This window comes from Taudactylus pleione, unplaced genomic scaffold (assembly GCF_031769625.1).
Source record: "Taudactylus pleione unplaced genomic scaffold, aTauple2 ptg000070l, whole genome shotgun sequence".
NCBI lineage: Eukaryota > Metazoa > Chordata > Amphibia > Anura > Myobatrachidae > Taudactylus > Taudactylus pleione.
In genome coordinates, this window is record NW_028284472.1 from 17,398,215 (window position 1) to 17,412,336 (window position 14,122).

Sequence of the window (14,122 nt, forward strand, 5' to 3'; positions counted from 1 at the left end):
GTTGACTGGAAAGTCCCTTTCAAAGTTAGATTACAAGTTATAATGTGATTTCAGATTCCTTTAAACCAGTAATTGGTGTTTTGAAAACACTTTTGTCTCAGCTCAACTAGCCTTGCTCAGAATGAGGGGTATGTATTCTAAAACATCATAAAAAATGTCTCCATACAGTCCTTAATTGTGTACCACAAATTATGTCACTAAATCCGCATACTTAAAATAGGACTTGCACCAAATATCAGCAAGAGGAAGACTCAGATATAGCTGTTTTTGCATTTGGGAGAACTATTGTAAATATCTGACACTCCTTTGCCACTCTATGTATTCTACAAGTGCTACAGTCGAACCAAGCGCAAAAACTGCCAGGGGCTCTGTGGCACAATGGATAGCGCATTGGACTTCTAGTTGGCTGTAGTTATTCGAAGGTTGTGGGTTCAAGTCCCACCAGAGTCGTTCTTCAGTTTTAAATGCAAATATTTAAGATTTACATTCAACTTTTCATAACAATATGATTGGAGATTGGACATCCTTATACTACATAAACAATATAATGAACTGTTTTTGACTGGAAAGTCCCTTTCAAAGTTAGATCACAAGTTACAATGTAATTTCAGATTCCTTAAAACCAGTAATTGGTGTTTTGAAAACACTTTTGTCTCTGCTCAACTAGCTTTGCTCAGATTGAGGGGTATGTATTCTAAAACATCATAAAAAATGTCTCCATACAGTCCTTAATTGTGTACCACAAATTATGTCACTAAATCCGCATAATTAAAATAGGACTTGCACCAAATATCAGCAAGAGGAAGACTCAGATATAGCTGTTTTTGCATTTGGGAGAACTATTGTAAATATCTGACACTCCTTTGCCACTCTATGTATTCTACAAGTGCTACAGTCGAACCAAGCACATAAACTGCCAGGAGCGCTGTGGTGCAATGGATAGCATGTTAGACTTCTAGTTGGTTGTAGTTATTCAAAAGTTGTGGGCTCGAGTCCCACCAGATTCATTCTTTAGTTTTAATTGCAAATATTTAGGATTTACATTCAACTTTTCATAACAATATGATTGGAGATTGGAGATCCATATACTACATAAACAATATAATGATCGTTTTTTGACTGGAAAGTCCCTTTTAAAGTTAGATCACAAGTTACAATGTAATTTCAGATTCCTTTAAACCTGTAATTCGTGTTTTGAAAACACTTTTGTCTCAGCTCAACTAGCCTTGCTCAGATTGAGGGGTATGTATTCTAAAACATCATAAAAAATATCTCCCTACAGTCCTTAATTGTGTACCACAAATTATGTCACTAAATCCGCATACTTAAAATAGGACTTGCACCAAATATCAGCAAGAGGAAGACTCAGATATAGCTGTTTTTGCATTTCAGAGAACTATTGTAAATATCTGACACTCCTTTGCCACTCTATGTATTCTACAAGTGCTACAGTCGAACCAAGCTCTAAAACCGCCAGGGGCTCTGTGGCGCAATGGATGGCGCATTGGATTTCTAGTTGGTTGTAATTATTCAAAGTTTGTGGGTTCGAGTCCCACCAGAGTCGTTCTTCAGTTTTAAATGCAAATATTTAAGATTTACATTCAACTTTTCATAACAATATGATTGGAGATTGGACATCCTTATACTACATAAACAATATAATGATCGGTTGTTGACTGGAAAGTCCCTTTCAAAGTTAGATCACAAGTTATAATGTGATTTCAGATTCCTTTAAACCAGTAATTGGTGTTTTGAAAACACTTTTGTCACTACTCATCTAGCCTTGCTTAGATTGAGTGGTATGTATTCTAAAACATCATAAAAAAATGTCTCCCTACAGTCCTTAATTGTGTACCACAAATTATGTCACTAAATCCGCATACTTAAAATAGGACTTGCACCATATATCAGCAAGAGGAAGACTCAGATATAGCTGTTTTTGCATTTGGGAGAACTATTGTAAATATCTGACACTCCTTTGCCACTCTATGTATTCTACAAGTGCTACAGTCGAACCAAGCACATAAACTGCCAGGAGCGCTGTGGTGCAATGGATAGCATGTTAGACTTCTAGTTGGTTGTAGTTATTCAAAAGTTGTGGGCTCGAGTCCCACCAGATTCATTCTTTAGTTTTAATTGCAAATATTTAGGATTTACATTCAACTTTTCATAACAATATGATTGGAGATTGGAGATCCATATACTACATAAACAATATAATGATCGTTTTTTGACTGGAAAGTCCCTTTTAAAGTTAGATCACAAGTTACAATGTAATTTCAGATTCCTTTAAACCTGTAATTCGTGTTTTGAAAACACTTTTGTCTCAGCTCAACTAGCCTTGCTCAGATTGAGGGGTATGTATTCTAAAACATCATAAAAAATATCTCCCTACAGTCCTTAATTGTGTACCACAAATTATGTCACTAAATCCGCATACTTAAAATAGGACTTGCACCAAATATCAGCAAGAGGAAGACTCAGATATAGCTGTTTTTGCATTTCAGAGAACTATTGTAAATATCTGACACTCCTTTGCCACTCTATGTATTCTACAAGTGCTACAGTCGAACCAAGCTCTAAAACCGCCAGGGGCTCTGTGGCACAATGGATGGCGCATTGGATTTCTAGTTGGTTGTAATTATTCAAAGTTTGTGGGTTCGAGTCCCACCAGAGTCGTTCTTCAGTTTTAAATGCAAATATTTAAGATTTACATTCAACTTTTCATAACAATATGATTGGAGATTGGACATCCTTATACTACATAAACAATATAATGATCGGTTGTTGACTGGAAAGTCCCTTTCAAAGTTAGATCACAAGTTATAATGTGATTTCAGATTCCTTTAAACCAGTAATTGGTGTTTTGAAAACACTTTTGTCACTACTCATCTAGCCTTGCTTAGATTGAGTGGTATGTATTCTAAAACATCATAAAAAAATGTCTCCCTACAGTCCTTAATTGTGTACCACAAATTATGTCACTAAATCCGCATACTTAAAATAGGACTTGCACCATATATCAGCAAGAGGAAGACTCAGATATAGCTGTTTTTGCATTTGGGAGAACTATTGTAAATATCTGACACTCCTTTGCCACTCTATGTATTCTACAAGTGCTACAGTCGAACCAAGTGCTAAAACCGCCAGGGGCTCTGTGGCGCAATGGATAGCGCATTGGACTTCTAGTTGGTTGTAGTTATTCAAAGGTTGTGGGTTCGAGTCCTACCAGAGTCGTTCTTCAGTATTAAATGCAAATATTTAAGATTTACATTCAACTTTTCATAACAATATGATTGGAGATTGGACGTCCTTATACTACATAAACAATACAATGATCGGTTGTTGACAGGAAAGTCCCTTTCAAAGTTAGATCACAAGTTACAATGTTATTTCAGATTCCTTTAAATCTGTAATTCGTGTTTTGAAAACACTTTTGTCTCAGCTCAACTAGCCTTGCTCAGATTGAGGGGTATGTATTCTAAAACATCATAAAAAATGTCTCCCTACAGTCCTTAATTGTGTACCACAAATTATGTCACTAAATCCGCATACTTAAAATAGGACTTGCACCAAATATCAGCAAGAGGAAGACTCAGATATAGCTGTTTTTGCATTTGGGAGAACTATTGTAAATATCTGACACTCCTTTGCCACTCTATGTATTCTACAAGTGCTACAGTCGAACCAAGTGCTAAAACCACCAGGGGCTCTGTGGCGCAATGGATGGCGCATTGGATTTCTAGTTGGTTGTAATTATGCAAAGGTTGTGGGTTCGAGTCCCACCAGAGTCGTTCTTCAGTTTTAAATGCAAATATTTAAGATTTACATTCAACTTTTCATAACAATATGATTGGAGATTGGACATCCTTATACTACATAAACAATATAATGATCGGTTGTTGACTGGAAAGTCCCTTTCAAAGTTAGATTACAAGTTATAATGTGATTTCAGATTCCTTTAAACCAGTAATTGGTGTTTTGAAAACACTTTTGTCTCAGCTCAACTAGCCTTGCTCAGAATGAGGGGTATGTATTCTAAAACATCATAAAAAATGTCTCCCTACAGTCCTTAATTGTGTACCACAAATTATGTCACTAAATCCGCATACTTAAAATAGGACTTGCACCAAATATCAGCAAGAGGAAGACTCGGATATAGCTGTTTTTGCATTTCAGAGAACTATTGTAAATATCTGACACTCCTTTGCCACTCTATGTATTCTACAAGTGCTACAGTCGAACCAAGCTCTAAAACCGCCAGGGGCTCTGTGGCGCAATGGATAGCGCATTGGACTTCTAGTTGGTTGTAGTTATTCAAAGGTTGTGGGTTCGAGACCCACCAGAGTTGTTCTACAGTTTTAAATGCAAATATTTAAGATTTACATTCAACTTTTCATAACAATATGATTGGAGATTGGACATCCTTATACTACATAAACAATATAATGATCGGTTGTTGACTGGAAAGTCCCTTTCAAAGTTAGATCACAAGTTACAATGTAATTTCAGATTCCTTAAAACCAGTAATTGGTGTTTTGAAAACACTTTTGTCTCTGCTCAACTAGCCTTGCTCAGATTGAGGGGTATGTATTCTAAAACATCATAAAAAATTTCTCCATACAGTCCTTAATTGTGTACCACAAATTATGTCACTAAATCCGCATACTTAAAATAGGACTTGCACCAAATATCAGCAAGAGGAAGACTCAGATATAGCTGTTTTTGCATTTGGGAGAACTATTGTAAATATCTGACACTCCTTTGCCACTCTATGTATTCTACAAGTGCTACAGTCGAACCAAGCACATAAACTGCCAGGAGCGCTGTGGTGCAATGGATAGCACGTTAGACTTCTAGTTGGTTGTAGTTATTCAAAAGTTGTGGGTTCGAGTCCCACCAGATTCATTCTTTAGTTTTAATTGCAGATATTTAGGATTTACATTCAACTTTTCATAACAATATGATTGGAGATTGGAGATCCATATACTACATAAACAATATAATGATTGGTTTTTGACTGGAAAGTCCCTTTTAAAGTTAGATCACAAGTTACAATGTAATTTCAGATTCCTTTAAACCAGTAATTGGTGTTTTGAAAACACTTTTGTCTCTACTCAACTAGCCTTGCTTAGATTGAGTGGTATGTATTCTAAAACATCATAAAAAAATGTCTCCCTACAGTCCTTAATTGTGTACCACAAATTATGTCACTAAATCAGCATACTTAAAATAGGACTTGCACCATATATCAGCAAGAGGAAGACTCAGATATAGCTGTTTTTGCATTTGGGAGAACTATTGTAAATATCTGACACTCCATTGCCACACCTTGTATTTTACAAGTGCTACAGTCGAACCAAGTGCTAAAACCGCCAGGGGCTCTGTGGCGCAATGGATAGCGCATTGGACTTCTAGTTGGTTGTAGTTATTCAAAGGTTGTGGGTTCGAGTCCCACCAGAGTCGTTCTTCAGTGTTAAATGCAAATCTTTAAGATTTACTTTCAACTTTTCATAACAATATGATTGGAGATTGAACATCCGAATACTACATAAACAATATAATGATCGGTTGTTGACTGGAAAGTCCCTTTCAAAGTTAGATCACAAGTTACAATGTTATTTCAGATTCCTTTAAACCAGTAATTGGTGTTTTGAAAACACTTTTGTCTCTACTCAACTAGCCTTGCTTAGATTGAGTGGTATGTATTCTAAAACATCATAAAAAATGTCTCCCTACAGTCCTTAATTGTGTACCACAAATTATGTCACTAATTCCGCATACTTAAAATAGGACTTGCACCAAATATCAGCAAGAGGAAGACTCGGATATAGCTGTTTTTGCATTTCAGAGAACTATTGTAAATATCTGACACTCCTTTGCCACTCTATGTATTCTACAAGTGCTACAGTCGAACCAAGCGCTAAAACCACCAGGGGCTCTGTGGCGCAATGGATAGCGCGTTGGACTTCTAGTTGGTTGTAGTTATTCAAAGGTTGTGGGTTCGAGTCCCACCAGAGTCGTTCTTCAGTTTTAAATGCAAATATTTAAGATTTACATTCAACTTTTCATAACAATATGATTGGAGTTTGGAGATCCTTATACTACATAAACAATATAATGATCGGTTGTTGACTGGAAAGTCCCTTTCAAAGTTAGATTACAAGTTATAATGTGATTTCAGATTCCTTTAAACCAGTAATTGGTGTTTTGAAAACACTTTTGTCTCAGCTCAACTAGCCTTGCTCAGAATGAGGGGTATGTATTCTAAAACATCATAAAAAATGTCTCCATACAGTCCTTAATTGTGTACCACAAATTATGTCACTAAATCCGCATACTTAAAATAGGACTTGCACCAAATATCAGCAAGAGGAAGACTCAGATATAGCTGTTTTTGCATTTGGGAGAACTATTGTAAATATCTGACACTCCTTTGCCACTCTATGTATTCTACAAGTGCTACAGTCGAACCAAGTGCTAAAACCGCCAGGGCTCTGTGGCGCAATGGATAGCACATTGGACTTCTAGTTGGTTGTAGTTATTCAAAGGTTGTGGGTTCGAGTCCCACCAGAGTCGTTCTTCAGTATTAAATGCAAATATTTAAGATTTACATTCAACTTTTCATAACAATATGATTGGAGATTGGACATCCTTATACTACATAAACAATATAATGATCGGTTGTTGACTGGAAAGTCCCTTTCAAAGTTAGATCACAAGTTACAATGTTATTTCAGATTCCTTTAAACCTGTAATTCATGTTTTGAAAACACTTTTGTCTCAGCTCAACTAGCCTTGCTCAGATTGAGGGGTATGTATTCTAAAACATCATAAAAAATGTCTCCCTACAGTCCTTAATTGTGTACCACAAATTATGTCACTAAATCCGCATACTTAAAATAGGACTTGCACCAAATATCAGCAAGAGGAAGACTCAGATATAGCTGTTTTTGCATTTGGGAGAACTATTGTAAATATCTGACACTCTTTGCCACTCTATGTATTCTACAAGTGCTACAGTCGAACCAAGCACTAAAACCACCAGGGGCTTTGTGGCACAATGGATAGCGCATTGGACTTCTAGTTGGTTGTAGTTATTCAAAGGTTGTGGGTTCGAGTCCCACCAGAGCCATTCTTCAGTTTTAAATGCAAACTATTGTAAATATCTGACACTCCTTTGCCACTCTACGTATTCTACAAGTGCTACAGTCGAACCAAGCACATAAACTGCCAGGAGCGCTGTGGTGCAATGGATAGCACGTTAGACTTCTAGTTGGTTGTAGTTATTCAAAAGTTGTGGGCTCGAGTCCCACCAGATTCATTCTTTAGTTTTAATTGCAAATATTTAGGATTTACATTCAACTTTTCATAACAATATGATTGGAGATTGGAGATCCATATACTACATAAACAATATAATGATCGGTTTTTGACTGGAAAGTCCCTTTTAAAGTTTGATCACAAGTTACAATGTAATTTCAGATTCCTTTAAACCAGTAATTGGTGTTTTGAAAACACTTTTGTCTCTACTCAACTAGCCTTGCTTAGATTGAGTGGTATGTATTCTAAAACATCATAAAAAAATGTCTCCCTACAGTCCTTAATTGTGTACCACAAATTATGTCACTAAATCCGCATACTTAAAATAGGACTTCCACCAAATATCAGCAAGAGGAAGACTCAGATATAGCTGTTTTTGCATTTCAGAGAACTATTGTAAATATCTGACACTCCTTTGCCACTCTATGTATTCTACAAGTGCTACAGTCGAACCAAGTGCTAAAACCACCAGGGGCACTGTGGTGCAATGGATAGCGCATTGGATTTCCAGTTGGTTGTAGTTATTCAAAGGTTGTGGGTTCGAGTCCCACCAGAGTCATTCTTCAGTTTTAAATGCAAATATTTAAGATTTACATTCAACTTTTCATAACAATATGATTGGAGATTGGACATCCTTATACTACATAAACAATATAATGATCGGTTGTTGACTGGAAAGTCCCTTTCAAAGTTAGATCATAAGTTACAATGTAATTTCAGATTCCTTAAAACCAGTAATTGGTGTTTTGAAAACACTTTTGTCTCTGCTCAACTAGCCTTGCTCAGATTGAGGGGTATGTATTCTAAAACATCATAAAAAATGTCTCCATACAGTCCTTAATTGTGTACCACAAATTATGTCACTAAATCCGCATACTTAAAATAGGACTTGCACCAAATATCAGCAAGAGGAAGACTCAGATATAGCTGTTTTTGCATTTGGGAGAACTATTGTAAATATCTGACACTCCTTTGCCACTCTATGTATTCTACAAGTGCTACAGTCGAACCAAGCGCTAAAACCGCCAGGGGCTCTGTGGCGCAATGGATAGCGCATTGGACTTCTAGTTGGTTGTAGTTATTCAAAGGTTGTGGGTTCGAGTCCCACCAGAGTCGTTCTTCAGTTTTAAATGCAAATATTTAAGATTTACATTCAACTTTTCATAACAATATGATTGGAGATTGGACATCCTTATACTACATAAACAATATAATGATCCGTTTTTGACTGGAAAGTCCCTTTCAAAGTTAGATCACAAGTTACAATGTAATTTCAGATTCCTTAAAACCAGTAATTGGTGTTTTGAAAACACTTTTGTCTCTGCTCAACTAGCCTTGCTCAGATTGAGGGGTATGTATTCTAAAACATCATAAAAAATGTCTCCATACAGTCCTTAATTGTGTACCACAAATTATGTCACTAAATCCGCATACTTAAAATAGGACTTGCACCAAATATCAGCAAGAGGAAGACTCAGATATAGCTGTTTTTGCATTTGGGAGAACTATTGTAAATATCTGACACTCCTTTGCCACTCTATGTATTCTACAAGTGCTACAGTCGAACCAAGCAAATAAACTGCAAGGAGCGCTGTGGTGCAATGGATAGCATGTTAGACTTCTAGTTGGTTGTAGTTATTCAAAAGTTGTGGGCTCGAGTCCCACCAGATTCATTCTTTAGTTTTAATTGCAAATATTTAGGATTTACATTCAACTTTTCATAACAATATGATTGGAGATTGGAGATCCATATACTACATAAACAATATAATGATCGGTTTTTGACTGGAAAGTCCCTTTTAAAGTTAGATCACAAGTTACAATGTAATTTCAGATTCCTTTAAACCAGTAATTGGTGTTTTGAAAACACTTTTGTCTCTACTCAACTAGCCTTGCTTAGATTGAGTGGTATGTATTCTAAAACATCATAAAAAAATGTCTCCCTACAGTCCTTAATTGTGTACCACAAATTATGTCTCTAAATCCGCATACTTAAAATAGGACTTGCACCAAATATCAGCAAGAGGAAGACTCAGATATAGCTGTTTTTGCATTTGGGAGAACTATTGTAAATATCTGACACTCCTTTGCCACTCTATGTATTCTACAAGTGCTACAGTCGAACCAAGTGCTAAAACCACCACGGGCTCTGTGGCGCAATGGATAGCGCAGTGGACTTCTAGTTGGTTGTAGTTATTCAAAGGTTGTGGGTTCGAGTCCCACCAGAGTCGTTCTTCAGTGTTAAATGCAAAAATTTAAGATTTACTTTCAACTTTTCATAACAATATGATTGGAGATTGAACATCCGAATACTACATAAACAATATAATGATCGGTTGTTGACTGGAAAGTCCCTTTCAAAGTTAGATCACAAGTTACAATGTAATTTCAGATTCCTTTAAACCAGTAATTGGTGTTTTGAAAACACTTTTGTCTCTACTCAACTAGCCTTGCTTAGATTGAGTGGTATGTATTCTAAAACATCTTAAAAAAATGTCTCCCTACAGTCCTTAATTGTGTACCACAAATTATGCCACTAATTCCGCATACTTAAAATAGGACTTGCACCAAATATCAGCAAGAGGAAGACTCAGATATAGCTGTTTTTGCATTTGGGAGAACTATTGTAAATATCTGACACTCCTTTGCCACTCTATGTATTCTACAAGTGCTACAGTCGAACCAAGCACATAAACTGCCAGGAGCGCTGTGGTGCAATGGATAGCACGTTAGACTTCTAGTTGGTTGTAGTTATTTCAAAGTTGTGGGCTCGAGTCCCACCGGATTCATTCTTTAGTTTTAATTGCAAATATTTAGGATTTACATTCAACTTTTCATAACAATATGATTGGAGATTGGAGATCCATATACTACATAAACAATATAATGATCGGTTTTTGACTGGAAAGTCCCTTTTAAAGTTAGATCACAAGTTACAATGTAATTTCAGATTCCTTTAAACCAGTAATTGGTGTTTTGAAAACACTTTTGTCTCTACTCAGCTAGCCTTGCTTAGATTGAGTGGTATGTATTCTAAAACATCATAAAAAAATGTCTCCCTACAGTCCTTAATTGTGTACCACAAATTATGTCACTAAATCAGCATACTTAAAATAGGACTTGCACCATATATCAGCAAGAGGAAGACTCAGATATAGCTGTTTTTGCATTTGGGAGAACTATTGTAAATATCTGACACTCCATTGCCACACCTTGTATTCTACAAGTGCTACAGTCGAACCAAGTGCTAAAACCGCCAGGGGCTCTGTGGCGCAATGGATAGCGCATTGGACTTCTAGTTGGTTGTAGTTATTCAAAGGTTGTGGGTTCGAGTCCCACCAGAGTCGTTCTTCAGTGTTAAATGCAAATCTTTAAGATTTACTTTCAACTTTTCATAACAATATGATTGGAGATTGAACATCCGAATACTACATAAACAATATAATGATCGGTTGTTGACTGGAAAGTCCCTTTCAAAGTTAGATCACAAGTTACAATGTTATTTCAGATTCCTTTAAACCAGTAATTGGTGTTTTGAAAACACTTTTGTCTCTACTCAACTAGCCTTGCTTAGATTGAGTGGTATGTATTCTAAAACATCATAAAAAATGTCTCCCTACAGTCCTTAATTGTGTACCACAAATTATGTCACTAATTCTGCATACTTAAAATAGGACTTGCACCAAATATCAGCAAGAGGAAGACTCGGATATAGCTGTTTTTGCATTTCAGAGAACTATTGTAAATATCTGACACTCCTTTGCCACTCTATGTATTCTACAAGTGCTACAGTCGAACCAAGCGCTAAAACCGCCAGGGGCTCTGTGGCGCAATGGATAGCGCGTTGGACTTCTAGTTGGTTGTAGTTATTCAAAGGTTGTGGGTTCGAGTCCCACCAGAGTCGTTCTTCAGTTTTAAATGCAAATATTTAAGATTTACATTCAACTTTTCATAACAATATGATTGGAGTTTGGAGATCCTTATACTACATAAACAATATAATGATCGGTTGTTGACTGGAAAGTCCCTTTCAAAGTTAGATTACAAGTTATAATGTGATTTCAGATTCCTTTAAACCAGTAATTGGTGTTTTGAAAACACTTTTGTCTCAGCTCAACTAGCCTTGCTCAGAATGAGGGGTATGTATTCTAAAACATCATAAAAAATGTCTCCATACAGTCCTTAATTGTGTACCACAAATTATGTCACTAAATCCGCATACTTAAAATAGGACTTGCACCAAATATCAGCAAGAGGAAGACTCAGATATAGCTGTTTTTGCATTTGGGAGAACTATTGTAAATATCTGACACTCCTTTGCCACTCTATGTATTCTACAAGTGCTACAGTCGAACCAAGTGCTAAAACCACCAGGGCTCTGTGGCGCAATGGATAGCACATTGGACTTCTAGTTGGTTGTAGTTATTCAAAGGTTGTGGGTTCGAGTCCCACCAGAGTCGTTCTTCAGTATTAAATGCAAATATTTAAGATTTACATTCAACTTTTCATAACAATATGATTGGAGATTGGACATCCTTATACTACATAAACAATATAATGATCGGTTGTTGACTGGAAAGTCCCTTTCAAAGTTAGATCACAAGTTACAATGTTATTTCAGATTCCTTTAAACCTGTAATTCATGTTTTGAAAACACTTTTGTCTCAGCTCAACTAGCCTTGCTCAGATTGAGGGGTATGTATTCTAAAACATCATAAAAAATGTCTCCCTACAGTCCTTAATTGTGTACCACAAATTATGTCACTAAATCCGCATACTTAAAATAGGACTTGCACCAAATATCAGCAAGAGGAAGACTCAGATATAGCTGTTTTTGCATTTGGGAGAACTATTGTAAATATCTGACACTCTTTGCCACTCTATGTATTCTACAAGTGCTACAGTCGAACCAAGCACTAAAACCACCAGGGGCTTTGTGGCACAATGGATAGCGCATTGGACTTCTAGTTGGTTGTAGTTATTCAAAGGTTGTGGGTTCGAGTCCCACCAGAGCCATTCTTCAGTTTTAAATGCAAATATTTAAGATTTACATTCAACTTTTCATAACAATATGATTGGATATTGGACATCCTTATACTACATAAACAATATAATGATCCGTTTTTGACTGGAAAGTCCCTTTCAAAGTTAGATCACAAGTTACAATGTAATTTCAGATTCCTTAAAACCAGTAATTGGTGTTTTGAAAACACTTTTGTCTCTGCTCAACTAGCCTTGCTCAGATTGAGGGGTATGTATTCTAAAACATCATAAAAAATGTCTCCATACAGTCCTTAATTGTGTACCACAAATTATGTCACTAAATCTGCATACTTAAAATAGGACTTGCACCAAATATCAGCAAGAGGAAGACTCAGATATAGCTGTTTTTGCATTTGGGAGAACTATTGTAAATATCTGACACTCCTTTGCCACTCTACGTATTCTACAAGTGCTACAGTCGAACCAAGCACATAAACTGCCAGGAGCGCTGTGGTGCAATGGATAGCACGTTAGACTTCTAGTTGGTTGTAGTTATTCAAAAGTTGTGGGCTCGAGTCCCACCAGATTCATTCTTTAGTTTTAATTACAAATATTTAGGATTTACATTCAACTTTTCATAACAATATGATTGGAGATTGGAGATCCATATACTACATAAACAATATAATGATCGGTTTTTGACTGGAAAGTCCCTTTTAAAGTTTGATCACAAGTTACAATGTAATTTCAGATTCCTTTAAACCAGTAATTGGTGTTTTGAAAACACTTTTGTCTCTACTCAACTAGCCTTGCTTAGATTGAGTGGTATGTATTCTAAAACATCATAAAAAAATGTCTCCCTACAGTCCTTAATTGTGTACCACAAATTATGTCACTAAATCCGCATACTTAAAATAGGACTTGCACCAAATATCAGCAAGAGGAAGACTCAGATATAGCTGTTTTTGCATTTCAGAGAACTATTGTAAATATCTGACACTCCTTTGCCACTCTATGTATTCTACAAGTGCTACAGTCGAACCAAGTGCTAAAACCACCAGGGGCACTGTGGCGCAATGGATAGCGCATTGGATTTCCAGTTGGTTGTAGTTATTCAAAGGTTGTGGGTTCGAGTCCCACCAGAGTCATTCTTCAGTTTTAAATGCAAATATTTAAGATTTACATTCAACTTTTCATAACAATATGATTGGAGATTGGACATCCTTATACTACATAAACAATATAATGATCGGTTGTTGACTGGAAAGTCCCTTTCAAAGTTAGATCATAAGTTACAATGTAATTTCAGATTCCTTAAAACCAGTAATTGGTGTTTTGAAAACACTTTTGTCTCTGCTCAACTAGCCTTGCTCAGATTGAGGGGTATGTATTCTAAAACATCATAAAAAATGTCTCCATACAGTCCTTAATTGTGTACCACAAATTATGTCACTAAATCCGCATACTTAAAATAGGACTTGCACCAAATATCAGCAAGAGGAAGACTCAGATATAGCTGTTTTTGCATTTGGGAGAACTATTGTAAATATCTGACACTCCTTTGCCACTCTATGTATTCTACAAGTGCTACAGTCGAACCAAGCGCTAAAACCGCCAGGGGCTCTGTGGCACAATGGATAGCGCATTGGACTTCTAGTTGGTTGTAGTTATTCAAAGGTTGTGGGTTCGAGTCCCACCAGAGTCGTTCTTCAGTTTTAAATGCAAATATTTAAGATTTACATTCAACTTTTCATAACAATATGATTGGAGATTGGACATCCTTATACTACATAAACAATATAATGATCCGTTTTTG

The 14,122-nt window shown here is 36.3% G+C and overlaps 15 non-coding genes across 15 annotated transcripts; all 15 read left to right on the forward strand.

Moving 5' to 3' along the window:
* Window positions 1-364: 364 nt before the first annotated feature.
* Window positions 365-450, forward strand: TRNAR-UCU (transfer RNA arginine (anticodon UCU)). The gene is given in 2 exon segments: window positions 365-401; window positions 415-450. It is a non-coding gene; the product is annotated as a tRNA-Arg (tRNA).
* Window positions 451-3,151: 2,701 nt separating this feature from the next.
* TRNAR-UCU (transfer RNA arginine (anticodon UCU)) lies at window positions 3,152-3,237 on the forward strand. The gene is given in 2 exon segments: window positions 3,152-3,188; window positions 3,202-3,237. It is a non-coding gene; the product is annotated as a tRNA-Arg (tRNA).
* Window positions 3,238-3,708: 471 nt separating this feature from the next.
* Window positions 3,709-3,794, forward strand: TRNAR-UCU (transfer RNA arginine (anticodon UCU)). Its single transcript is given in 2 exon segments — window positions 3,709-3,745; window positions 3,759-3,794. It is a non-coding gene; the product is annotated as a tRNA-Arg (tRNA).
* Window positions 3,795-4,265: 471 nt separating this feature from the next.
* Window positions 4,266-4,351, forward strand: TRNAR-UCU (transfer RNA arginine (anticodon UCU)). Its single transcript is given in 2 exon segments — window positions 4,266-4,302; window positions 4,316-4,351. It is a non-coding gene; the product is annotated as a tRNA-Arg (tRNA).
* Window positions 4,352-5,380: 1,029 nt separating this feature from the next.
* On the forward strand, window positions 5,381-5,466 carry TRNAR-UCU (transfer RNA arginine (anticodon UCU)). The gene is given in 2 exon segments: window positions 5,381-5,417; window positions 5,431-5,466. It is a non-coding gene; the product is annotated as a tRNA-Arg (tRNA).
* Window positions 5,467-5,937: 471 nt separating this feature from the next.
* TRNAR-UCU (transfer RNA arginine (anticodon UCU)) lies at window positions 5,938-6,023 on the forward strand. The gene is given in 2 exon segments: window positions 5,938-5,974; window positions 5,988-6,023. It is a non-coding gene; the product is annotated as a tRNA-Arg (tRNA).
* Window positions 6,024-6,493: 470 nt separating this feature from the next.
* TRNAR-UCU (transfer RNA arginine (anticodon UCU)) lies at window positions 6,494-6,579 on the forward strand. Its single transcript is given in 2 exon segments — window positions 6,494-6,530; window positions 6,544-6,579. It is a non-coding gene; the product is annotated as a tRNA-Arg (tRNA).
* A 470-nt stretch (window positions 6,580-7,049) lies between these two features.
* Window positions 7,050-7,135, forward strand: TRNAR-UCU (transfer RNA arginine (anticodon UCU)). Its single transcript is given in 2 exon segments — window positions 7,050-7,086; window positions 7,100-7,135. It is a non-coding gene; the product is annotated as a tRNA-Arg (tRNA).
* A 1,218-nt stretch (window positions 7,136-8,353) lies between these two features.
* On the forward strand, window positions 8,354-8,439 carry TRNAR-UCU (transfer RNA arginine (anticodon UCU)). Its single transcript is given in 2 exon segments — window positions 8,354-8,390; window positions 8,404-8,439. It is a non-coding gene; the product is annotated as a tRNA-Arg (tRNA).
* Window positions 8,440-9,468: 1,029 nt separating this feature from the next.
* On the forward strand, window positions 9,469-9,554 carry TRNAR-UCU (transfer RNA arginine (anticodon UCU)). Its single transcript is given in 2 exon segments — window positions 9,469-9,505; window positions 9,519-9,554. It is a non-coding gene; the product is annotated as a tRNA-Arg (tRNA).
* Window positions 9,555-10,584: 1,030 nt separating this feature from the next.
* Window positions 10,585-10,670, forward strand: TRNAR-UCU (transfer RNA arginine (anticodon UCU)). Its single transcript is given in 2 exon segments — window positions 10,585-10,621; window positions 10,635-10,670. It is a non-coding gene; the product is annotated as a tRNA-Arg (tRNA).
* Window positions 10,671-11,141: 471 nt separating this feature from the next.
* Window positions 11,142-11,227, forward strand: TRNAR-UCU (transfer RNA arginine (anticodon UCU)). The gene is given in 2 exon segments: window positions 11,142-11,178; window positions 11,192-11,227. It is a non-coding gene; the product is annotated as a tRNA-Arg (tRNA).
* Window positions 11,228-11,697: 470 nt separating this feature from the next.
* TRNAR-UCU (transfer RNA arginine (anticodon UCU)) lies at window positions 11,698-11,783 on the forward strand. The gene is given in 2 exon segments: window positions 11,698-11,734; window positions 11,748-11,783. It is a non-coding gene; the product is annotated as a tRNA-Arg (tRNA).
* A 470-nt stretch (window positions 11,784-12,253) lies between these two features.
* Window positions 12,254-12,339, forward strand: TRNAR-UCU (transfer RNA arginine (anticodon UCU)). Its single transcript is given in 2 exon segments — window positions 12,254-12,290; window positions 12,304-12,339. It is a non-coding gene; the product is annotated as a tRNA-Arg (tRNA).
* A 1,586-nt stretch (window positions 12,340-13,925) lies between these two features.
* On the forward strand, window positions 13,926-14,011 carry TRNAR-UCU (transfer RNA arginine (anticodon UCU)). Its single transcript is given in 2 exon segments — window positions 13,926-13,962; window positions 13,976-14,011. It is a non-coding gene; the product is annotated as a tRNA-Arg (tRNA).
* Window positions 14,012-14,122: the final 111 nt, after the last annotated feature.